The sequence below is a fragment of the Anser cygnoides genome, chromosome 17, assembly GCF_040182565.1.
Source record: "Anser cygnoides isolate HZ-2024a breed goose chromosome 17, Taihu_goose_T2T_genome, whole genome shotgun sequence".
Lineage (NCBI taxonomy): Eukaryota > Metazoa > Chordata > Aves > Anseriformes > Anatidae > Anser > Anser cygnoides.
The window spans coordinates 15,880,826-15,905,291 of record NC_089889.1 but is presented as its reverse complement, the minus strand read 5'-3'; the positions used below and the strand labels follow the sequence as shown (position 1 = coordinate 15,905,291).

The window sequence follows — 24,466 nt, the reverse complement described above, 5'->3', positions numbered from 1 at the left end:
ATCTATCTCATCTCTCCCTTCTGCCTCCTCCTGTCCAGATATCTTTCAGGATGAAGAATTATAGTGTATGTAGCTGTTCTGTGAATAGAAATCACTTTGAACATTTCATCACATTTACTGCCTTTTTTTTTTTTTTCCAAGTTCTGGTTTATCCTTTTTGAGTTGAGGATCACAGAGATCCACTGGTAATTGCATCATGCTTGTTGACACAGTGACACTCTGTCTTTTGTTATCATAATTTCTGTTTGTTTTTTTTTTTTTCACTGTTAATTTCACTAGGAATCACCATCACCTATGAAAGTTGGTCATTTAATTACCAACACGTTTTGTATACTTTAAACAATTTTTATGAGGACCTTCCCCCTGTTTCCACGATATCTTAATTTCTTTTTTTTTTTTGTAACTTTTTAAAACATCTTTAGAAATGAAAATACACTATCAGCTGGATCCGCCTTACCCCTCTTTCTACTGACGCCTTCAAAGAACTATACTAGGCTGTAAAGTATGATTTCCCTTTACAAAATGTCATGGACTCTTTCCCATTATATTTTATTTATCCATGGATTCTCTTTTCTATTACAATTTCTATCAATTAGCCTAGTACAGATGTGCTACCAGCCTGTAGTTTCTGAATTTAGCATGGTATCCTCTTTAAAAAAATGAGACCACATTAGCTATCTTCAAGCGTCTTGACATTGAGACATTTTTACATTTCAGCTTGCACACCAATTGTTAATTCAGCAGTTTCACAGTGGAGTTTCTTAGGTGCTCTTGGGAGAATATCCTTTGGTCTTGGTGATTTCTTATAATACCTTTTGATATACTTCATGACCTCCTTCAATATAAGAGAGATCCTGTGCTGGAGTCTCTCGACTTCTTCCATAGTAAAAACAGCTGCAAAAATTGTATTATTTTTTCTGCAGTGCACTTATTTTTCTAAACCTTGATTGTCCCTTTGTATTTTTAGTACTCTTTTTGCCTCTGTGTTTAGTCATGCTGGCTTCCCTTGGTCTTTCTGAAATGCTTTTGGCTAGTGATATGCATTTGTTCAAAGCCCCAGTGTGGTATCTTGAGTTTTTACACCATACCCAAGGATTTTACTTTTCTAACCTTCTTTTATTCTCTCTTTAAACAGGAGAGATAATAAAGAAGAATTTTAATTTAGTGCCCCTTTTTGAAGCTAAACATACTGCAGTAAATTTCTTTTTTTTTTTTTCTTGTTTCTGAAAGTCCAGCATAGGTGCTGAATATGAGCACTTCATGACAACTATTACAGATGACTTTCTACAATAACATTTCAGTCAGGTACTGTGCATTGGTTGTGCTGGATGCAACCAAGTTAAGAATTGGTTTTACTCTTGCAGATTCTTTGAGTAATTTTTCTGTTTGACATGGCATCGTGCTGTAATGTGACATTTATCCAATACACTTGAGTGAATAAAGCTGAAAGAGAACAGTACCAATATCAGTTTATTGGTTTCTATGAGTCTAATGCCATTCACTGTGAGGCTAGCTTAGAATAAGAAGAAAATGACCTCTGGCTTCTGATAATAAGACATGCTTGTGGCTGTGAAAAAAATAGGGCCTTCTAGCATGTAACAATTGCCATTAGCAAACAGGTACTTCTTTTTCACGATCCAGGACAGCTATGGCCAGCATTCCTGAGGATTGAAAGCTGAACAAAATAGTTACAAGTCCACAAGTCCTTGTCTGATTCCATTTTTGACATAAAATTCCTTTGAAATAAATCCTTTTTCCATTACACAAGCTTGACTGTTATGAAAAGAGTAGGTGGGGTTACAAAAATATCTGTCAGGACAGCTCAGTGCAGAATCAATATGAAACAAATAAATACAATCAGCAAAGTAAAAACAACAAGCAAGAGAGCTTCCATACTCCACTTTCCTCTAGTAGAGTGGCAAGTGAGTCATGTAAGAACTCATATTGCCCATTTCATTTATTACTCTAGGCTGACCCATATACCGCTCTACAAGCTTTCCTAATTTTTTTTTTTATTATTTTTAATTTTTTTTTTTACTTTAAGCTCCTTGCCCTCCCTGTACTGTTTGAAAAGTCATTCCATGAGATAATTCCTTAGATGTTTTAGTTTGTTTCTGCCTTACAGTCTAAATTTATTTATGACAACTTCAATCTTATTATTCTCTAGCTTACATATTCCTTTTGGTCCTTGTTATTTACTTACCCAGTATATTTTAAAGAATCATATCAACCCTGAGCCATTGTTTTGCTAGGTTAAATAGGTCTAGGAACTTGTGAAGTCATTGGAGCCAGAGCCAACACAGCAATGTCTAAAAGCCAGTGGGATTTTTATTCTGCTGTATGTCACAGAAGTGGTATCAGACCACTGAACTTCACATAGGAGTCACATGGCTGACCGTCTAAATAATAGCAATTCTATACTGGTTCTTTTATTAGCCTTGAGTGTCCTCCAGTTATGCATTAAAAAATGGGACCCACAATTGCTAACCCTTTGTTTTATAATTCTATCAAAAAGGACTTGATGTTATTTAATTGATTTGTTTTCCTGTGAAAATCAAGTGTCATTACCATTAATGTCATTTATAGTGATAGATGGCAGACAGCCCTGCTTACAATCAGTATCTTGACACAGTAATTTAACCATTAGGTGCTGTACAGACATAAAAGATGGCATTGCCTCTGCCTTGGGTGTTTGCACAGTTATACATCCTCCCTCTACCACTGCAGGCTGACCCTTCTGCTATGGCTGAAGGGTCTTAAAGCTGAGATACTGCTCTCCTGTTCTTGTACCTGAGACCAAATAATTCATTTAGCTGTAAGTCAGTCTAACAATTCATTTCTTGCTGTAAAGCTTCCTGGGAGATGAGTGCACCTCTGAGTGCTCAGGAATTCTTTGTGTCCTGGGAGATTCCATTTCAAATGAGCCTTTGCAAGGCTCAGAATGAGTTCAGCCTGCAGTCTGGCATGAACTGTGAATACATTTCAAGCTCAAAGCATCACACAAATTAAGAAGGAAAATGGGATTTTGATACTACCAGCACAAGGAGGATCCTTGAATTCCCAATTTCTGTGGTGTCCTAGCATCCCTTTTTTATTCCTACCATCTCTTCCTCCTCTCTTTCCCCTACTCCTCTGCCCACCCTTCCTCCCCTTGCAACAGTCTGGATGGGATGCTGTCCATCAGGCAGAATTATTTATGAGAGTTCTGCAAATGTAGATGTACTGTTTCCAGCTACTAGAACTCAAATCACTTGCACTGCACCATTAGAGAGGAAACCTACCCAAGTAAATTATATACAGGCCATAAATGGAAGCAGTTGTAGTGTTTTTATGAGTCTATAAAACTCTGGAAGTTTATTGCTATTGAACAAACATGTAATCTGATTCTTAAAGCTGAATATTAGAAACCAATAAGGTCCAAAACCTGCATTTACCTTCAGATCTATTACCATGCTGATCATACCATGGAAATTATTTTTCAGTGGCAAGTTTTGAGAACCATTAATAAATCCAGGACTACTTTCTAGAATATCTGTCAGCTGCCCAAAACATGGGGCAATACCAAAATTCAATGGAGCGAAGAAGTTGCTCCAGCTTAGTATGCTCTTGTCTCTAAAGAGGTCCTTTGAGGACTTCAGTGAAGAGCTGAAAAGCAATTGAAAGGTATTTTGAACTTCTTAAATTCAGTCTTCTGCAGACTGCTGCCTGTGAAGAAGTGAAAGCACAAAGTTTTTTTTTTTCTGTTTCATGAAGAACATGCTGATAAAACATTGCATAAACAAACAAACCCAGGCCAAGATGGAATATTTGAAGTTGGGGTTGTTGACCTGACTTGCAAGTGTTTGTAAGGCATTGTCAGTGCAGCTGATTTTTCTAAGTTTTGGTGAGATTCATCTGAATAAAAATGTATATGCAGCTGTGCACTGAGCTGAGCTATGCCCTGTGGTGATTAGTGGTTCATCAGTTCTGTGGAGGCAGGAAAGTTATGTGTGATCAAACCTCTGATTCATGATTTCTTTTCTTCATGCTTCTGCCCCATATTGTTATTTTTACATGCACTGTTTCCATTTGAAGACAGACTGGCCTTTCAGTAGGGTGAGCTAATAGGAAGATGTTTGAAATGCTCAATGTCTATGTATTCTCTCTTTTTCAGGGATATTCAAGGCTTGTGACACTTTGTTTTTGTTCTCATGGCCTACAGTTTTGTGCCAGCAAGGCTGCATCTCTGGGAGCAGAGGGAGCAGGTACAGCTCTCAGGGAGCATCTCTGAAGGGTTAGAGGAGAACCTCTGGGCTGCCAGCTGTGGATAGTGTCCCCTCTGTCAGACCAGTTCTTTGTGTCTAGGAAACTTTGCTCCTGTAGTGCCCCACTGCTCTGGAACCAGCATACCTTTCCAGATGCATCTTGCTTTGGTAGGACAAATGCATATCAGCCAAGGGAATGAGAATAAATCATTGCAAACCCTTGCTGGGGGAGGATTCAGAAAAGAAAGGGTAGGGACAGCCTTCCTGCGCTGTTCCAGCGTCTGTTCTGGAGGGACTGGAACAGCGTAAGCCCTTTGCTCAATCATGAAGAGCAGGGAGGGCCTGAATTTGGTCTTCTGGTTACAGGTTTATTCCTAAGGCCTTCCAACAGCAGCCTGGATGCCTGGTGAATATATGGAAAAGCTGAATGTCTGCTGTGACGTGGCCCTTTACACAAAGTGTGCTGGAGTGATGGTTGGCATGAACAAGGTGACATGCATGTGGGAAGGGCCTGGAGCGGGAGGATGGAGTGGGTTGTGGTTTAGTGCTTGCACCCCTGTGTGTGCCAGATGAAGCCCAGTATGCTGGTAACTGGTGGAGCCCCTAAGGCCATGGGTGGATCTAATAGCGGCAGTCTAGACATATCTGACATCAAGTAACATTTTTCCTGTTTCCTTTGGAGAAGGAGTTATTTTCCTGGTTAAATGCTGAGATAGATAATATATGGAGGACACTTCAAGTACTTTGAGATATTTTTATAAATGTTTGGTGGTTTCTTACACTCAAGCAAGGGCAACAACAGACTCCTGAAGGCCATTTAACTGTCTCCGTTTGTTATTAGATGCATCCTGGAGAATCCTCCAAGCTCCCCTGCAGAGCTGACTCTGTGGCTGGCCACTGCATCTGTATCTGGAGAGCCAAAAATCTCTCTCAAGATGAAAAATTTCCAACTCATTGGTACTAACAGCAATCCATAATAATTTAGTAGTAACAACAGCAACAGTAGGTAAAGCACTGTGGTGGTGATGATAAGGGAGAATCAAAAACAAGGAAGCCTGTTTTTCTAGCTAAGGGAAATATTTCAGTGACCAAAGATCAACTCCCCACTCTTAGCTGAGTTGGAAAATCATTTCAAGTTTAGCTGTCACGAATAATTAGCTCCAAATATATCATTGAAGAGAGAGTCAAATTAACGGATAAGAAGTTGGAGAATTTGTTCCAGCAAGGCATCTTCAGTATACATGGTTTGAGGGGGCATCAGTGATTCCCCAGTTAGCAGTGAGCTCCCGTGGCCCTGTGATGGTGTGCGGAGCAGGTCAGCAGGACTCAGACCTCACATCCAGCTGGAGAGGGGCAACAGCTTGCAGGAGCTGAATGCTGCAGTCGTTCTGCAAATGGCCAGTTCTATCCTGCAGCTCCTAGTCATGGTTTTGGAGTCTCTATAGATGTTTTTCTTACTGAAGAACCAGTTTAATTTTAGGAACACTTTTTTTTTTTTTATGTTCCCAGCGCATTATGAAATGCACATGGCGGCAGCTGTTAAGCCTAATGAAACCCACAGCAGGGAAGAAAACAAAGTATCACCTACAAAAAGAACAAGCAGGGAATGTGGACAGATGTAAGTGGCTGATAATGGTGGATTTCCAAACAATATAGCCTTTTTTTATAATTTCACTGTGGGAAAGAAGAGAGACGACTGGGATGAATGAGGCATGTGACTCCTAATTACCAGAGAGTTTTTTTCAGAGCAACAGATCTTTCCCTAAGGAAATGCCTCCAAATAGCAAGGACAGATGAACTTTCCTTGCACAGGATTAACAGCAGGGAAAGCGTGGCTACCCTGGGTCCCTTTGTGCACCCACTAGAGCAGAACCATGATAAAGGCTCAATCTAAAGGGATGCAGGAAGTAAATTTACAGATGGATAAGGGAAAATGCAAGCATAATGATTCAGTTACTTTTGTGCGGAAAACAATAAATACAAAAGGTAGAACGAACAATGTTTGCTCTCTCAAAAGTAGGACAAGGGAATAGTGGAAGGGAGAGCTGTAAATGTTCTGGTTGTGCAGCTGCCCACAGCCTTCATAAAAAATGAAACTCATCAGTGCAGGCAGGGACTGGAGGTGTCCAGCAATGTCCAGTGAAGAATCCACAGTGTGAACTCCTTTGATCCCGGCTGTCAGGATGCCTGCAGTACAGAAGGCATCTGCCAGACATTCACTTTCTAATTCTGCAAAGCTGTCACCAACTCTATTACCACTGAGTTGCTGAACACGTGGAAATACAAACTCAGTAATAATGGTAAGCAGCAATGTTAGACTGAAGAAAGGCGTCCCTGTACAAGGACTGTCAAGCCATCCTAACAACACTGGGCATAATTAGGCCATTGGTAAAGAAGCTATGAAGCAGAAGGTGTTATTGCCTAGGGAACAAGGGAGCTAGTACTCAGCAGGGCAATGAGGCCAAGCAGTACTGTGGCATTCCCCATGTAAAGAAATAGGGGCAGAAGCTATGCTGAGGTTTAGGCAGCATGCAAGAAGTTAGACGTAGACACTGATGCAGCCTACGTGACAGCTGGAACACACTGCTCCATTAGTCCTGGTGGAGGAAGGACTGGTGAGTCTTTCACTAGAGTCCTCCTTTCTCCTGTGGAAATTTTGCAGAGTGAGCAGCATCCAAACAGCAGTGAGGAAATGTCAGCAGTGAGGCTCTGCATCCAGCACAAATTACTGAACCTTTGTGAAACATGCTTTTCATTTACTGTGCCTGGGGACCCATGCCTAGGTAAAGAAAGACCAGTCTTCTACAGAGCATGTTCAGAAACAGTGTGAAGAGAGCTTGAAAACCGTGAGACCCCTAGTTTTAACCAAGGCTTCGCAAGGCTTACCCATCCTGGAGACCCACACAAACTGCCACAGATGACACTTCTACTTCTGTGGGAGCTAGTTATTTTTCTGCTGAAAAGTTTGATCAGCCAGTTTTATGTAACACATTTTCTAAGGGAAAAAAAAAAAAAAAACAAAAAAAAACTGTACTTTGTGCAACTGGTCAACTTATTTAACTCAGATGGTTCAGGGATAAGCTTCATGTGACACTGAGATGGGGATAGAATCTGTATTTGTATGATGTGCCAGAAAAATTGAGTCAAGTGATGGTGGTCACGTTTTGAGGCTCCTGAACTCCATAGAGGCTGTGCAGGAAGACAGAAAGAATAAAGACAGGTGCAGGTACAGACAGATTAATCCAGGAAGCATGTCGTGAATTGGGGTCTGGGACTCAGAAACTCAAGAGAAATAATACAGGATGATGTATGTGAACAAACTTGTTCTGCCAGGAAAGCAATCTGTGTATCTCTCTGGTGGTTGATTAAGCTCTCAGTTGTAAATATTTACCCTACTTCCGTGCATTTAAGAATTGAAAGCAAGATAGCTATGACACAATTGGGTTGCACTTGGCTTGGAAACTGAAACCAAGTACTGAGATAATAGCATGTGGAAGTGTGTAATAGAGATGCTGGCAGTGGTGCCAGGGCATGCATTAGCCTGTTGAGGTCACGGCTGCAGGAGCTGTACATGTCAGGCTAGCAGGGTGGGCTGGAAGGAGATAGATGGATCTCTCCGGTGTGAGATTCCCACAGGCAAATGGGGAGAAGGGAAAGAGCACAGATAGATCTGCAAGGCTGAGACTGTCAGCTATGTGTGGGTGCTTGTGCACATGGAGGTAAGATGGCCCTGGGTGGCCAAACCAGAGTGGTTATTGTCCCACGGTGTTCCAAGGGGCAGGCAGCATGGAAGGCCACTGGGTAGGAGATGCTTTGAGACAGGGGATGGGGGTGAGGGACAGACAAGTCTGTATCTAATTTCTCATCTCAACCAGGAGGGTGATATAATGCTCACTTCCCCTTGCCTATTCTCACTGCAGACTTGTCTGGAAAAGACGATGTGCAGAATAACCCACAGTGTCCTTCATCACTGTGCCTTGAGGAGACAACCATGCTAATCTGTCCCATGTTTTGACTGTCTTGGGGAGGCTGGGGGGGTGGCATCTCACTGCACCAGCTAGCTGTACTTTTGCTTTGCTCATGATGCAGTTTTTTATGCTAATATTTGGGTTTCCTGGCAAAGAGCTCAAGGATAGAGGGCTAGAAAGTGATGAGAAGAATCACAGTGACTTTCTGTGGGGCACATGCAGCTGGCCCCATGCAGTCAGAAGCGCTGTCCAATATGCTGCCATGTACTCCATGGGACTGCAGCTGTTCATTGTGTTGTTCACCTGGAGAACAGCAGGTAACACCTGGTGGGGGAAACAGTGAAATCCGCTGTAAAACTGAAATCAAAGAATCACAGAATCACAGAATTGTAGGGGTTGGAAGGGACCTCCAGAGATCATCGGGTCCAACCCCCCTGCCAAAGCAGGTTCCCTAGAGCAAATTGCACAGGTAGGCGTCCAGACGGCTCTTGAGTATCTCCAGAGAAGGAGACTCCACAACCTCCCTGGGCAGCCTGTTGCAGTGCTCCATCACCCTCACTATGAAGAAGTTCTTTCTCATATTGGTGCGGAACTTCCTGTGCTCCATTTTGTGGCCATTGCCCCTTGTACTGTTCCCCACAAACCACTGAAGAGAGGTTGGCCATATCCTTTTGTCTCCCACACTTCAGGTATTTGTAAATATTGATAAGATCCCCTCTCAGCCTTGTTTTCTCAAGGCTGAACAGACCCAGGTCTCTCAGCCTTTTCTCCCAGGGGAGATGCTCCAGGCCCTGTATCATCTTTGTGGCCCTCCACTGTACTCTTTCCAGGAGACCTGTCTTTTTTGTACCGGGGAGCCCAGAACTGGATACAGCCCTCTGTCCCGCAGGTGAGCAGCTGGATCAGCTACTACCCTTTGCAGGGACTTAGGAGGGGGCTGCTGGGCTTCAGTAGGGATAGATTCACACCTCCTGTCTGTCTCCCTCAGAGACTTCCAGGAGCCCCTCAGGCTGCCAATTTCTCACTGCAGCCCAGCCATCTGCTCAAGCAGTTCCTTGAGCAGGGCACACCTGCACCCATGACAGTTCTTTCTTCCCTCAGGACCCAGGGTGGCCTCCAGATTCCAGAGCTCCCCACAGTCACCAGTCTGGACTGCCATGTCACCCCAAAGGGGATCCACCTGGATGCCCCCATGAGCCCAGAGAAGCTGTGTCTCCTCACTTTGGGTTGCTGCCTTGGCCCAGCCACCACAACGGGTACCCACCATAGTGAATTACACGTTATAGGAGACAGAGTTCCCAAAGCAGAGTGAGAGGATCCTCCCTGCGCTCCTCCCTGCCCCACACATCCTGGTTGCGGCACTCCTTGCTCGCGCCGCTCCCTAGGGCCCGCTTTTATACACTCGGGGAGTACTCACCCGCCCCGGCGAGTGGCTGCAAAATGGCGGCGACGCCCGACGTAAAAACGGCCCGTCGCTGCCGCTCCTGGCTCCGCTTACAGCTCGGCAGCCTCCTTCGTGAGGGCTGCCGGGGCTTGGCGGCTCCCGCGGCTGCCTCAAGTGGCCTCGATGCCGGGAAAAAAGCCCTGCCTGCCTCGACCCCCCCACCCCCCGCTCTGCTGCAGAACGCGTCTGCACCGGAGCTGATCGCCTCAGCGGGAAGTGTTGTCTCACAGAGGACTTTGCTCCCATCTCACTGCAAATCAGAGTGTCCTAATGCTGTGTTCAACTGAGAATGGGCTGTAACCTTGTCAGGTATTTTTTTTTTTTACTTTGGATGGTTGCTGTTCTAGCCAGAAAACCTCTTTCTTAAATTTGGGATTCATTTTAAATCCTTAATGAAGAGCTCTCTTGGTATCAGTAGGCTTTGTGTTAGCACTTCTTTTAGAGGGAGAGATTAACAAGAGTGGCAGTCATTAAAGGAGCCTGTCCCTTGCTTGTCTGTAGCCTAAAACACCACTGGCAATGACTGCATTGACCCTCAAGCAGTGACCCTTGACAGAAGAGGAAATGTAGCTGCCTTTCTTTGGGGCTGATTTTCATCCTACAATTTATCTGTTCACAAGGAGTGGCTGGCAGTGGATGCAATTTTAGGACAATGATTTTTTTTAAACAAAAAAGCTGTATGCAAAGTATCAGGGCCAGGGAGAAGTGTTGTAGATGTTATCTTAGCTTTTGTGAGGTAGACCTCTTCTTTGAAAGTGAGCACCACATCATCTTCAGAGCATTTCTTGCATGGATTAATGGTCAGCTGGCTGACAAAATAGCAGTCAGCAGGAATACTCATGCAATGATCCTCTTTCTAGTCCTCCAGTTTCTTGTTGGTCTTATTCAGCACTGATTTGGGATGACAACTGTAAAATTATAGTTAATAAATTTATAGTTAACACAGTGATTGTAATAATAATATACAATGAAGATGGCAGATCATAGATACAGAACAATTAGGTTTGATTTGATGGATAGATGTAAAACACAAATACAGACAAGCACACTTAGAAGAGGAACTGTAAATATGGTGGGCACAGTTACAGGGTGGGCTTGCCACTAGCATTGAGGATTGTCAAGATGGCTTTGCTGGGAAGGTCTTTCCATCTGCCACCCAGCTCCAAGGGTGGAAGAAGGGAAGGTGTCTTGATGTGGCTGTCTGTGGCCCACTACTGATACTGCCAGCAGTATCACAGCCCCTGGGAAGTTGTCTTTCCAGGTCCTGAGAGCTGCTCCCTTGCACCTCAGGGCCCCAAACTCACTCCAAACTGCAGGAATGGAAAGGTTTCCTGTCCAAATCATTTCCAGAAGAGTATTCTCCTGCCGCTTATCTGCCATCTCTCAGCACCAGGCGAGCTTAAAGAAAAGTATTTGTCCCGGTAAAGAATTCAGTTCTTGATTGCAAAATTGGAAATACAGAGTCCTCTGGTGGCCTAAATCATAGTTAGACTGGCTCAGTTTGGTGTCTGGGCTCCTTTACCATCTGCAGAGAGAGGAGAGACCCTCCAGAAGGCAGTGTACTCATCCTTGGGTACCAGTCTTAGGATAGGGTAGGCTGCTCTGGAAACACTTCTCTCTCCATTGTGTATAGAGGGGATCTGGGCAGCTCAGATGAGACATGTAGTGAAAATGAATCCAATTGAGATGGTGAAATCAATCTCACTCAAAACCAAACAGAGGAAATGGGGTGTGAGTTTGTTCCCCCATGGCTGCTCCAGCCATGGTGGAGGTGGGGATGGAGTGTGCCCTGAGTCCTGGCCTCCTGCAAGGCCCCATCTACCCTGTGCCTCTGATCAAGATGGAGTCTGTCTCCTCTCAGCTCTTTCACTATTTATTATATTTGCCAGGAGTGCATGTATTTTATCAAATAGAGCTTTAATAACTGAATATTCTTCTACCCTTTGCTGTCTGGGTTTGGAATTCCTCCTCTTTCCATGTTTCATGGAGCTTAGTTATGAAACAGAAATACAGCAAATGAGTGTTATGCTCTTCCTGATCCTTTGTGGATTTGATACTTTTACTCTGCTACACGATCAGTGCATTCCCTTTTACATTAACTAGCCTTTCCTGAGACTTACAACATTTCCATGGCTGTTAAGAAACTTCGTAAGTCATGTGAAAAACAAAGCATAAACTGCCCATGAGCTCTTCCACAAAAGGTTCCCACTTGAAACACTATTAACATTAGGGGTATCACACCAGATCTGACAAGCATGAACAAGGCAAGGCTGCTTTAGCTCTGTGTTGCAGGTCCAACCAGCGGCGAGGCCGAGTGTAGATTCCTAGACCAGTCCTTTTTATCCCCTTATTCCTCTATTTTCCCACAGTTATTCCTCCCTAGAACACCTAGATCCCCCTTTTCCCTGCCTTTGATTCCTCTCTAAACACCCAATGTAAGTCCCACACAGTTTCCAAATGCTCTTCCGTGGTATCCCGTTAATGTGCCCCATACCCTCAGGCCCCCGTGCCCTCAGGCCCAAAGGTTCTCTGGCATTACTCATCGTGATGGCTTTCACACCTGGGCGGTGTGGCTGAGGCTGGCCTGGAACAGCCCAAGGAGGGGGGGGCCTGGACAGGGGGTCCCATCCCTTGAGTCCATAATTTGGGTTCCCATCTGACTTTGTCACCCCATAGGCTCCTCTGGGCTTGTGGAAATGGGCCTTGCATGTGCTGGTGGCCCCTGTGATGGCCTGGGAGCAGCTGGGGCAGGTGATTTGCGCTCCCCCCTCATCATATCTCTGTGCCCTTTGTGGGGGTGCAGATGAGCTTTTATTACCTAACCCAGCAATTAACACAAAGTATAATCTTGGCATCAAAGTACATTTTCCCTTCCACCCTCAGCTACCTTCTGTCAGTTTTGGAGCCCCTGCCATCACAGATAGAATTTCTGTTTTTTAATGCTACTCTTTTTAGATGGCACAGCCCCCTTTACACTGCTGTAAAGGTCTTTTTGTCATTTTTTTTTTCTTCCTTCCAGATCTATGCATCCATTCTGCCCATGTCTCTCATCTGCTACCTTAAGGCAGGTTTCATGTCAGTTGTGTCCCACTTAACCTTTTACCTGCTCCTTTAAAATCCTTTTGCCTTGTTTCCAGCTCAGATAGAGTTGTGAAAGATGGTGGAAAAAGTGGAAGAAGGGCCCTCTGTGACCTCTGGATTCAGCATCCTCCCCTGTAGAAGGGATGTGGAAGTGTCAGAGATCTGGTAGGGCTGTGTATGGGAGTCATTAATGTTGCTCAGCTAGAAATGATGAGGAAGCTGAAGCAATTCATCCGTAAGGAGGCAATCTATTTTTGTATAGAAATAATCTATTACTGTGCACTTAAACTAACCTCTTACCATTCATGTTTTCTTACATGAAAAAGATCAGTACTGGGTGAGAGAGTTGGGCAGAAACTCCAGCAGGTTTGTGGTCTGAAAAGTTAGCGTTATTCTTGTGGAGATTCCTGAAGCATGTCTGTGTAGAGGAGGACCCAGGAGACGAAGTGGGGCTGATAAAGGCAGACTGGCACAGCCATTTCTCCTGGCACTGGTACACAAGTACAACCCTGAGAGGTGTCAGGACTTCCCAGCCTCCTACAGCTCAGCTGGGACCCAGCACCATCCATACATCTGCCTTCCTCCGCCCCGTAAGCATCCAGCTGCTCCCCCTCTGTCCTCTCCGTGTTTGCTCTCATTTTGTACCTTTGCCTACATTTTCCTTGACCTTGATTCTTCCTTTTATTTCTGCAATAGCTGAACTTAAATGTTAGTAATTCCAGGTGGCAAACGATCGCTGACCCATATCCAAGAAATTGCCACTTATTTAAAATCTTGCGGTGAAAGAGCACCAATGAAATCAGATGATGATCTGATCCCATCTTTAATAATTCCAAAGCATGATACATACCCTCAGAGTTATCACTGCCTCTTTGAGCCATCATTGGGCTGAAATGTAAGCAGTTCAGCATATAATAATGTAACACCTGACTTATGTGTTTAATAGCAAGCATGCAGCCAGGAGACAAAAAACAAGCATCAGATCTATAAATTATTAAATTTAAAAAAGGAAAGAAACATCTCTGGCCAGAAATAAGCAAAATGCCTCCTAATAAGCCTTCTGCTGAAATCTCCTGGTGTGTTCGCAACTCACTGACACCCTGCCTTGAATTGTTGCTTCAATTCCTGTTTTGGTTGTCACCATTCTCAATTATTTTAAAAAAGAACCTAAAATAGATTTATGTTTCTCAGATTTTATTAGACAGTAAAAAAGAGAAGTCTGAGCTGCAGCAGTTAAATAATTTATGACCTTTGCTAGAGGGGCACGAAGACCTAAAACAAAAATAAAATACATGTATTGGAAAGAAAGGTTTGGGATCTTATTGTTTTTCCTGCCCACTGTTTTGCTGGATGCAATTTTAAGACACATATTTATTCAATTGAGAAGCTTCTTTGCTGTCACATGGCTACTTATTATCATCATATTCAAACCACCAATTCATAAAAGACCCATCTCGATGGAGCTGATCTCTGCTTCAATTTCATGGTGATAAAGCTAAGTTAGGAAGCAGGTGGTGGGTGTACTTTTTCACATGAAGAGAGATTTATTGTAGGTAGTGTACTTAAGCATTAAGCAATATGTTTCTTTTTCACACAACCTTGAAAATCAGTGTTCCCCCACAGTTCCTCCAATGCTGTCATTAGCTGTCCTGCAAAAAAGGCATTGTTAAACAGCCTTTATGCACAGCTTTTATGTAGCAGGTCTTAACTCTGTATCATATACCCTAGTCTCTTTCTGCTGCTCCACGGAGGACTTCAGTGAGGCCCTGAATTGGTTGGGACATCTGCAAGAGATGCTAGGTGCTGCAAGTGTCAGGGGAACTTCAGTCTGTCTTAACTCTCCTTCAGGGGCCAAATTCCCAAATATAATTCAAGTTTGGCCCCTGACTGATACTATTAAAATCTGAAGATCTTTTCTTTTGTGCCCGGCAGTGCCAGTGCCAACCTCCAGCCTATAGATACCCACACAGGTGTTTTATTTCTGCTCTGAGGACACAGCTACAGCTAAGACAACGTAGATCTACCTGGTGACTTTTTCTGCCAGCCATGGTGAACAGCACCATATGGAATAGATGATGTCCATATTGAGCAAATGTTCAATGGCATGCTACAAAACTACATCGTTTCTCTCCGTGGGACTTAATGTCTGATATAATTTGTGAGCAGGAACAATTCTTTCCTCCTAAATACATATTCTATCTCATGTTCTTGTTAACACCGCTCCCTTTCTCTCTCTTCTTGATAAGTTCTCAGTCACTGACATGTCTTATAGCAATGAGTTTCACAGTTAATTATCTATTGTGGAAACCAATTACAATAAAACAAACAAAATCCTGTTGCAGCTTCTGCCCAGCTTTCCTCATTAGTCTTCAATCTGATGTGTGTCAATAAAGTGTAATTCTGGACGAGCGGAAGTCAAGACTCTGAGTACACCCAATTGTCCTCCAGTTTGCCTAATGTGCTCTTATTCCCCAGATTTCATCTTTTAAGCCATGTCATGAAAATCTCGTTGCTGTTTTCCAAGTCTCTAATCTCTCTTATTCTTACTCTCTCTTTTATAAAAGTTCACTTTCAAGCAGAGGTCAGGATAAGGTCGCCTTGCTTGTAGATGCGTTGTCATTGCTGAAGTATTATTTACTTTTGTTTGTGTTTTTTTGGTTTTTTTTGGCAACAATGTTGTATGATGCTAAAAAAAATTGCATAGATCATAGGACGCAAGACTTAAAGGAGCCTCAGGAGATCATTTAATCTACCACTTGAACTGAAGCAGAGCCAAGGATCAGCCCTTAATAGATGTTTAGTGGGGTTCTCTCCTGCTGTTGTACCAGTACAGCTGTCCCTAGCCTGTTTGCTTCTCTCTCGATGGGCAGTGGTGTGTGTGTGTGTTTTCTTTCTTTTTTTCTTTTTTTTTTTTCTTACCTTGCTGAAATCTTTTTGATGCACAATCAGGTATTCATTTTTTGCTCTTTCACCCTATGCAAGATAGAGAGCAAATTGCTGCTGCTGTCTTTGAAACTGTTCTTACCTTGTGGAGGACTGCTTTGTCTTCCCTCACTTCCCTTCTTTTCTGGAGAATTTCTCCCATTTCAGGCATCGGACCTCTCTTCCTGCTTTCCCTCTAAGCTACCAGCATGATTACTAAAGTGCATTACCAAGAAAAGCCACAGCATTAAGCTGCTGGCCTCCCATCTCCTTTTGGTACATGCCTGTTGTTACTACATTCCAAGATCAAGTTTAGGTTGCTGGCTGCTGTTCATTTGTTTTGTTTTATTGTTGTTGATTTTTGCAAAAGTATCCCACCATTGACTCAACCGAAGTAAGTTTAGATTGTGCTGCATTGCTACGAACTTGCTATTGTATTCATGGATTGATTTCTCCTTACTCAAAATGTATGTGCATGAAACTTGAGTTCAGCAATGGAGTTTTTCCGCTTCTGCAGTCTGGGCAGCTCATTTGTTTCTCCCTACTGCAGATCGTTTCCCCCACAGGTATGATGTTAGTTACTGTTTATAGGGCTGTGCTCTGAACCAGAACAGAGAAGTGAACTAGGTTAGATGTAACACTCTGCAAATAAGGAATAGATATTTTTATTCTGCTAAGGCAGAAGTGAGTAGATGAGAGATGAGGAAAGGGATAGAAAATTCTCAGACCAGCTTTGCTGGCAAGGGTAATTTCACTTGCCTCAATCCCAATCTAAGGTGTCTGCATTTGTCTCTAGAGAATTTGATTGCATTTATTTTGGTTCATGTCTCCAATTCATCAAGATCATGTTCGGTTCCGATCCCATCCTCGAGTCCTTAAAAAACTTCCCAGGGTTTGTGTCTCAGAATCCCACAGTTCCTGTTTGTTACTTCCCTTATGAGCTATTGAGAGAGGCTGTGAGTGCACTCTGATGAAAGCTGAGACCACGACAGAAATCGCAACGTGGAAAAAAGTTGTGCAATTCGTATTTTTATACTGTAAAATGTTTTGTATATTTACAAAGCTTAGAAGGTGTTAAGGTTACAAATCATCTGCAGAAGCAGACAGGGAACAGTTTATCCTGAAATACAAATCTTCCTGCTAAGAATATGAATAGAGGTGGTACCCCGATGTGACGGAGGTGCTCACAGGAGATGCAGGCTGAGGGAATTCTATCACAGGAGGTCTGGGAGAACAGTGCCAGGAGTGGCTCGTCCTGCTCTGGGACAAGGGTATGCACACAACTCCTCCAGCTCCTTCCCGGGACTATTTTTTCTAGGAAATACCTTTGATAAAGAGTGGAGGAAGAAAATTTATTGAAGCATCCAAGGTGGGGGGAGGAAAGAAAGCATTATCATAGGGATGGGCCAGCTGGAGAATATTGCCATCTACCAGTTTCCTATGGTGGTAACTCCAGTGTTCATCATGACTGAACTATGTGGGAGATAAATTAGATGTTCCTCTTGTAATGTGATACAAATTTGATTGTGCTTTGTGTTTTATTTCACGAGTCTTTTTTGCTGTTTTCCAGAATTGATAAATACTCCTCTGAACCTCCCCCTGAAGTTAGATATGTTTACTGTTAGGAGCCCATCTGACCAGTGACACTGCTGCTGCTGAACTGGAAACCCAGGGCACTGCGAAAGGTACAGACACTCTGAAGAGATGACTGTGAGGAAGAGGTCATAGCGCTGCAGGGTGAGGAGGTGTATTTTGGCTATCCATAGAAGGTCAGGACAAGGTCTGGGCTGATAATTGCCTGTTTTGTGGATGACACAAGCACAAATCAACTGTATTTCCAATGAGCAGGCATCAGGCGTTTATCTCACCTGCCAGGGAACTGCCTGCATTGCCAGAATATGTTGTGTTAATTTTATTCTGTTGTAGTATAAAAGGTAAGAAAGAAAACATCAACTAGCATGCAGCACAAGACAGAGCCCTGTTTGAAAAAGCCTCTGAAGTGAGCTGTGAACTGCCTACAGCAATTGCCCAAGTAATATTTTTAGGGTTGTTTAGCCACCATAGTCATTTCCTGCAGACTGTATTTCCCTAGTACACTTACAAGACTGCCCTGTGGGACTGTGTCATAAGCCTTCATAGAGCCAAGAAATATCACATCTACCACTTTTCCCTATCCTCTAGACCACTTACCCTGCCAATGAGAGGAAATTAGATTGGTTCGACATGAATTGTTTTTGTCAAATCCATGTGGGCTCTTTCTTATTACCTTATTATCCTCCAGATGCTTATAAACTGCTGCTTAACAGCTTGTTCCAGTAGTTTTCCAGGTACTGAGGTTAGACTGACCTGTCTGTATTTCCCTAGGTTCCTCAATTACCGCCTTTTTAATGGCAAAGGTTCCTCTCTAATTTTCCAAGATGCCTCTCTTCCTCCATGTGCTTTCACAGGCAAAGGCAAATGACTTGGTAACTGCTGAGGCTGCTCCTTTCATGGAGCAGGATGAAATCCCCTTTTCTTTCTTCCTTTCTCAAAATTAATTGCATTAATAATTGCTAAAAATATATATATTTTTAAGTGAAGGATGCACTGAATACTTAAGCTTTCTCAGTATCATGTATTATTTACACTCTGTGAAACTATCCAAGAATTTATTTAATTTTCCTCATTCTTAAATATTTATCTTCTTGCTACTTTTTTTGTCCCTTTCTCATTCACTTCTCTCACATACTGACCTTCTTCTAATATATTCTCACATTTAGTTTCTACTTGTGTTATGTTCCCTTTATTGTTTCCAACTCACTGAAAGTTACACAATTCAACCAAAAGCTTCTCCTAGTACAATTACTGTTTATCTCCCGCATTAGGGTTGTTTTTCATTGTACTTTTAAAACTCATTATTAGGTATCTTTCATTCCTTTTTCTCTTATGCTTTTTTCCCATTAAATCATATTTTCTAAGTTTCTTGAGTTTGCTTCTTGGACTTTCCATTCACAAGTGGCTTTTAAAGGGTTAAGGATAATATTAGTATCCAGAAAGTCATCCGGAAGAATCTAAAATATCCCGTGTGAATGTTCTTTGAAAACAATTTAGAATGACAAATGTTTGTAAGGAGTAACCTACACAGATGGAAGTGAAGAGCTTTGCAAACCAAACTGCCTCTTACTCTGTATGTTGCAGATGGGTCCTTCCTCCAGCCCTGCTACCACTCCAGAAACTTCTCCAAGTGTAAAAATCACAGTTGCCAGCAAGGACCTCCGAGAAGTCTCTTTTTTTCACCAGGTCTGAGGTGTGTTACCTTCGGTCCTGCAGGCTGGGACTGTGCCCTGCCATCCTCACCCCACACTACAGCAGGCTCTGGGCTAAAAATGAGCAAAGCCTGGATCTTTTTTCACTCCAACTCTACAGGGAGGCCTTGGGAATCTGCCTTCCCCATCCCTGTTCTCTCTGTGCCAAGTGATTTATGGTCTGCTGGTGAGCAGAACATGACTGTAAACAGCCCAGCCCCTTTCTAAAACTGACAGCCTTTCTGGCCACTGGGGAGCTGTTTCTTTTTAACTACACATCACAATGTCTTTAGCAAACATCACGATTTTCACTCCTAGCATTCAGTACTGATGTATCAATAGACTTGTCCTACATGTGGTTGGACAGTCCTTCTGCTTGCCAAAGTGCTGCTTGGGCTCCAGATCTTCAGTTACTAAATTACTTTGTGCCTTCAGACTACTTTTGGAGGTTCTCCTTTCCCAAATCTCTGGATGACTCTCATTGCATAGTGCAACACCGTCTTTCAAGGAACTGAAGAGGTGGAGATGGTTCATTACCTTGAACGTTAAAATGATTCAGGTCCTTCCATGGCTTCTAGCTGAGACCCAGAAGAGGCCAGCAGTGTGCAAGAAAGAATGGAAGAAAAGATTTCCTGCCAGTCACCCAAGCAGCAAAGTTATTCAGTATCTAATATTTGCTTAATGACAGTCAAATCCTGCCTGAAATGGCAGAGGTGTCATTATAAACTCTCTAGTCCTCCCTTCTTGGAAGCTCTTCCTTCTGTACATACAGCTTGCTCATGAAAAGCTAGAAGCTGGTGGATCTTTCCCACATCGTGCTTAACTGTCTGCTCTGAGGGTTTTGAGCTTCTATACAAGCATCAGTGCCCTTTTAAGCCTGTGGACCACCTCTTTACTTCATCACAGATCCAACCTCACTTGACAATCTGAGAGAATGTAGAAGATGCTGCCACTGGAGACGCTGCAGGGAAAGCAATGAAATCTGGTGATGAATTGTATATGGAGAAGTATCAAATACCAGAATGTGATTCAGCTCTCCAGAATGAGAATTCCTCTGCTTCTCCCTAATTTGAGAGCCGTCAGCCTAAACACACCACCTGTCCCACCTAATTGATGCACAAATCTGTGATGAGGAGGTTTGTGCTCTGACAAGCAGCACTGCAGCTTTGTAATTCTGCTTGCTTTGCAGCAGCTTGAGATCCTGGACCAATTTTCTGGTAGTAGTAAAGGGATCAAAAGAAGGTACAAACTGGGTTCTTCAGAAAATTATAGCCTATCACTCTCAGCATCATACAGTTTCTTACAGGTACACGTTAAAAACAAAATCTTCCTCTTGTTTTCATGGAGGTAAATTTTTGGCATAAAGCAGTACGAAAACATACTGAAAGCCTCTGAGGTTGAATGTGACATGCTTCACAGTAGGATCTACACTCCCTGGGGAGAGAAACCAGTGCAAAACAAAGCAAGAGGAAGTCCTAAAAAGGATATTTGCCAAAGTAAAAGCAGGCAACTTCCTGTACAAAATATGTTTGTTCCTAGGCCACAATGATAAAGTAGGTTTGATCTCTGCCTGCAGCTCATCGTAAATTGGAAATGAATATCCCTAGACATTTGTATGAGTATATTAAAAACAAACCAAACCCCAAACCCAACATGACTCTTTAGGATGTAGGAAGAGTGGTAGCATGGGAAGTGTGGCATAGCTTTGTTCGGAGTTTTTGCGAAAGTATGCATGCTTAATAAATGTGAGTCACAAAGTACACAGTTAATGGTTCAATTGTCTGTGAATATTTCATAAAATTGTTATTTGAAAAATATTTGTTAGTGCCGAGATTGTTATGTGAATTAGTACACTGATTAATGACCTGGCTGAACAAAGATCTGACAATTTGAGACTATTCATTTAGAAACGACAAGTGCAGGTCATGATGAGCAGATAGGCAGGAGCAGGGGAAGGAAAAAGGGGGAACTTGTAAAATATTAAGTATGAAAAGGACTTGGGAGTCTGATGGAAACATATGGAATGTGAATGTCCAATGGTATACAAAAGCAACATTTACCCAGGATCTGGATTTTATTCTGAAGGTATGTTTCCATCTCAGTGAGTAATTGGAGGAATAGTTGCCAAAAGGTATACTTCATCTTCTGTGCAGGCTGCCTTCATGGCGTACATACTGGGGCTGTTTTTGTATAGGCATCTTTCAATGATCCCTGGGCTCGAACTCTACAGCCTTATGTCCATACCTAATAATTTCTTATGGTTATGCACATCCAGACAGTAAATGATACTCTAGTGTTAAAAATCAGCTTTCCTTCCATTTCCGTCTCTGCAATAAATAACTGTTAAGTGAGTCTAGTAGCCCCTTGAAGTAGTAGAAGAGATCAAATATGTACAAAATAGTTTAATAAAACAAGCCCTTCTCAAAAGAAGAAAATAAAATATGCAATCCTTGCAGATGATGGATTCAGCTTCTTTGAAATGATATGATTTACAATTATTTTTGCTCACTACCTGCAGCAGTCTCTGACTTTGGCTTTATGTTTGAATGGCTTTCCTGGAGACAAGGCATGACCACAAGATGGTTCTGCTCAGAGTAGTAGCCGCCGCAGATGCAGAAGAGTCTAAAAAGAGAGGAAACATAATGATACTTCCCCAATATCTCCTTGTAGCTTCCAGTGACTTGCAGCACAAGGACCCCATGAGAAAAGATGGTATCCCTGTGTTTAATAGTTTTGGATAGTTTTTTCATCAGTGGATTTTTTTGAGGATTCGCGTCCAATTTTAGCCTTTGCTGCATTTGGTGATGGTGAATTATCTTCTGTTGGTTTAGTTTGCCACCATCTATGCTAGTCCAACGCCCCTTGTTTCCTGTACTGTATGAGTTATTTACCCTCTCTAGTCCACTCCCAAATCTCATTATTTTCCCCTCACTTTTTTTTTATATAAATGAAGAGATCTACTGTGCTTCTTATTCCAGACTTCTGATCATATACGTTGCCTTGTCCCTGACCCTTTTCCAGCACTACTCCATCCTTTTTGAGATGCTGACTCAGTGTTGAGGATGGGATGCAGATACACCAGTGATGTATGCAGTGACATAACTCTCTTTTCAGTTTTGCCCTTTTTTCCTTCCTTAATACGTTCCAACATCAATTTCCTTTCTCTCTGAGTTGATATTTTCATGAGACCATGTGTTATAAAACACCAAATCTCTTCATCCACTGTGTCTTCAAGAACTCTTTCCTGAGCAGTAATAGCTATCTGAAAAGCTATCATTATGGATGTAAATGTGGGGTTTTTCTCCTCATGTTGCATAATTCTATGTTTACTATGCCAAATTTCAACTATCATTTTCTCATCTAGTCAGGGTTTGCAGAGTTCTCTGTGATGGTCTCTTTAAAACTCTGAATCAGTTAATACCAGCAGCGCTGTTGTCTTGCCATTCATGGTCCTTTCCGATCATTTACACGTATCCCAAGCCACTGCTGACTTCTAGCATCTGGTATGTTATTTTCCCATCTTTTAAGCATCTACCTGTTTATGTCAGGACAGCCCTTCCATCCCGAGGTGGCTTCATTTCTTCAATTGTCTCTGGTGAGGAGCCCTCCTGGGAGAGCTATGGAAATGCAAGGAGAGTATTAGGGGATCTTTGCCACCCCCGCACCCCATCCCCCATATTTTTCCCCAAAATCCTAATAGACCTGCAAGGCATATTTTTTTTCTTTGATTCACCCACATATCATAATTCTCCGTATGTCCGTTTTTTAGAATAGTTTCAACCAGATCCCATTGGTGTGTGCTTCTCTGACAATTCAGGAACACTTTTTTTAAAATCTGGATCATACTTCCTGTTTTCCAGTACTCTTACTACTGAGGCAGTTTAAAAGGGAGAAATTATACATCACTGCTAATACTTCAGCTCTTTCAGCCTTAATTTCCTCCGGAAGTGTTGGATTGAAGAAGGATTTAACCTTAGGCTTTAGATGTCAAGACGTTAGCTCTGAACTCAGATTGAAAAATCTGAGCCACAGCTAGTCTTGCCCTCTAAAACCACTGGAGAGCCTTGAGCCTCTGCAGATGTTCCAACACCATCTTTTTTTCTCTATTGGTTGTAAAGGGAACCTGCAGCAAGCAGTGTCGGCACAGACAATTAACCTGGATGTGTCTGAGTCACAGCAGGTGAATCCCACCCTCAGGATTCCTGTTCTTTCCAGGAAGCCACTCACTGCTGTGACAATCAGCAGGTCCTACATGGAACTCTGTATTGCGTACTGTTTTGTCTGGAGACCACTCATGTTTCAAGGGTGCTGTAGAGTAAACTGGCTTCCCCATAGAAAGACTGAATTGTTGCTCTTTGTCTTTCCTATTTCTGACATCGTTCTTTGGCACTCTATTCTACATGACTATTTAATTCCTGGATTCAGGTTAGTTTAAATGGTAACCTTATATAAACTATTGAATCTTTCCATGCTTAATTTGTGCTTCTGTTGTCTGTCATTGAGGTAGTGTAACAAGTGTTTGTTTTATATGTGAGGCTTATTGGTTTAGAGGCTGCAGTGCAGTGAGTCTTGTCAGGTATAAGCCAGAATCCAGCAACCTTTAATTGAAACTGTTTCCTTTAGTTTGCTTATATGCCAGCATTGAGTTTTGGAGTTGGTTGTGAATGGGCTTTTTTCTTTCTTTAAAAAAGAAATAATCCTAGTTGCTTATGTTTTTTGTCTCTTACATAGGGCTTGGTTGTTTGGTGTTTTGTTGTTGTTTGTTTCCATTTGTTATTTCTACACTTTCATTTAGCTCTGCTTTCAGTTTATTTCTGGGGAATCCTGTCCTCCTATACCAAGATCTAGTGTTTGTGTTGTTTTGCATCACAGAGAAGGAAAAAAAAAAAAAAAGCAAATATAGGAAAGATGAGTGTTATGAGCTTGTGTTTAATAGACAAGTTTTTCTCTTAAATCTACTGCTGTAACTTGGATATTACATTACTGTGCACACCTGGGCCTATCTACACTGAAGGTGATGTGAAAGTCACTAAATGACTTTTGGTACTTTCAAGAAAAATATTTTATTTTTACTGTGCAGAATATCTGTACTTAGTTCTTTTTCAGCTGCTCACCATCTGATAACCAGCTTTCTCTTTTTCAGTCAAGTGTACACTTCTAAACAAATCCTGTGCTTTTGATCTTCCAAAATGAAAAGTAGTTCCTCTTCACGTTTGTAGCTCACTTGACTGATAAAAAACAAACTTCTTTGAATCTCTCCTAGTTGTCTTTTCATTTCTGGAATGCTCCAGTCCTTGATCTGCTGAGCTGCTCTGTCTCCTCACCGCATCCTCACTCTTCTGCTTCAGGATGCGCTCCTGTTTAGGCACTACATCTGCTTGGTGCCATATCGTGTTCCTAGCTGGTGATTAATGAGCAGTCTGAGCGTGTGCTTGCAATTATGGTGAAAATAAGCATCTCTTACTGGAAAGATACAGAGAGGGGAGGATCTGCTCATCTGATGAACTGAGTTGCTATATCAGC

At 42.5% G+C, this 24,466-nt stretch overlaps 2 long non-coding RNA genes across 14 annotated transcripts in view; one reads left to right on the top strand and one right to left on the bottom strand.

Annotated features, from left to right (window-relative positions):
• Positions 1-295: 295 nt before the first annotated feature.
• Positions 296-24,466, top strand: part of LOC125180551 (uncharacterized) — a 39,798-nt gene continuing 15,627 nt past the window's right edge. For 2 of the 13 annotated variants that reach the window (XR_010825604.1, XR_007159188.2), the window contains exons 1-4: positions 3,884-5,201; positions 5,754-5,862; positions 17,230-17,396; positions 18,837-18,945. This is a non-coding gene — a long non-coding RNA (uncharacterized lncRNA). Of the gene's footprint in view, positions 1,306-3,883; positions 5,202-5,753; positions 5,863-9,630; positions 9,966-17,229; positions 17,397-18,836; positions 18,946-24,466 lie in introns of those variants that run through there. The other 11 variants (XR_010825602.1, XR_010825605.1, XR_010825599.1 and 8 more) reach the window with 11 other exon arrangements.
• On the bottom strand, positions 7,678-9,623 carry LOC136786578 (uncharacterized). Its single transcript, XR_010825609.1, has 2 exons — positions 9,477-9,623; positions 7,678-8,536 (listed from the first exon to the last, which is right to left on the bottom strand). It is a non-coding gene; the product is annotated as an uncharacterized lncRNA (long non-coding RNA).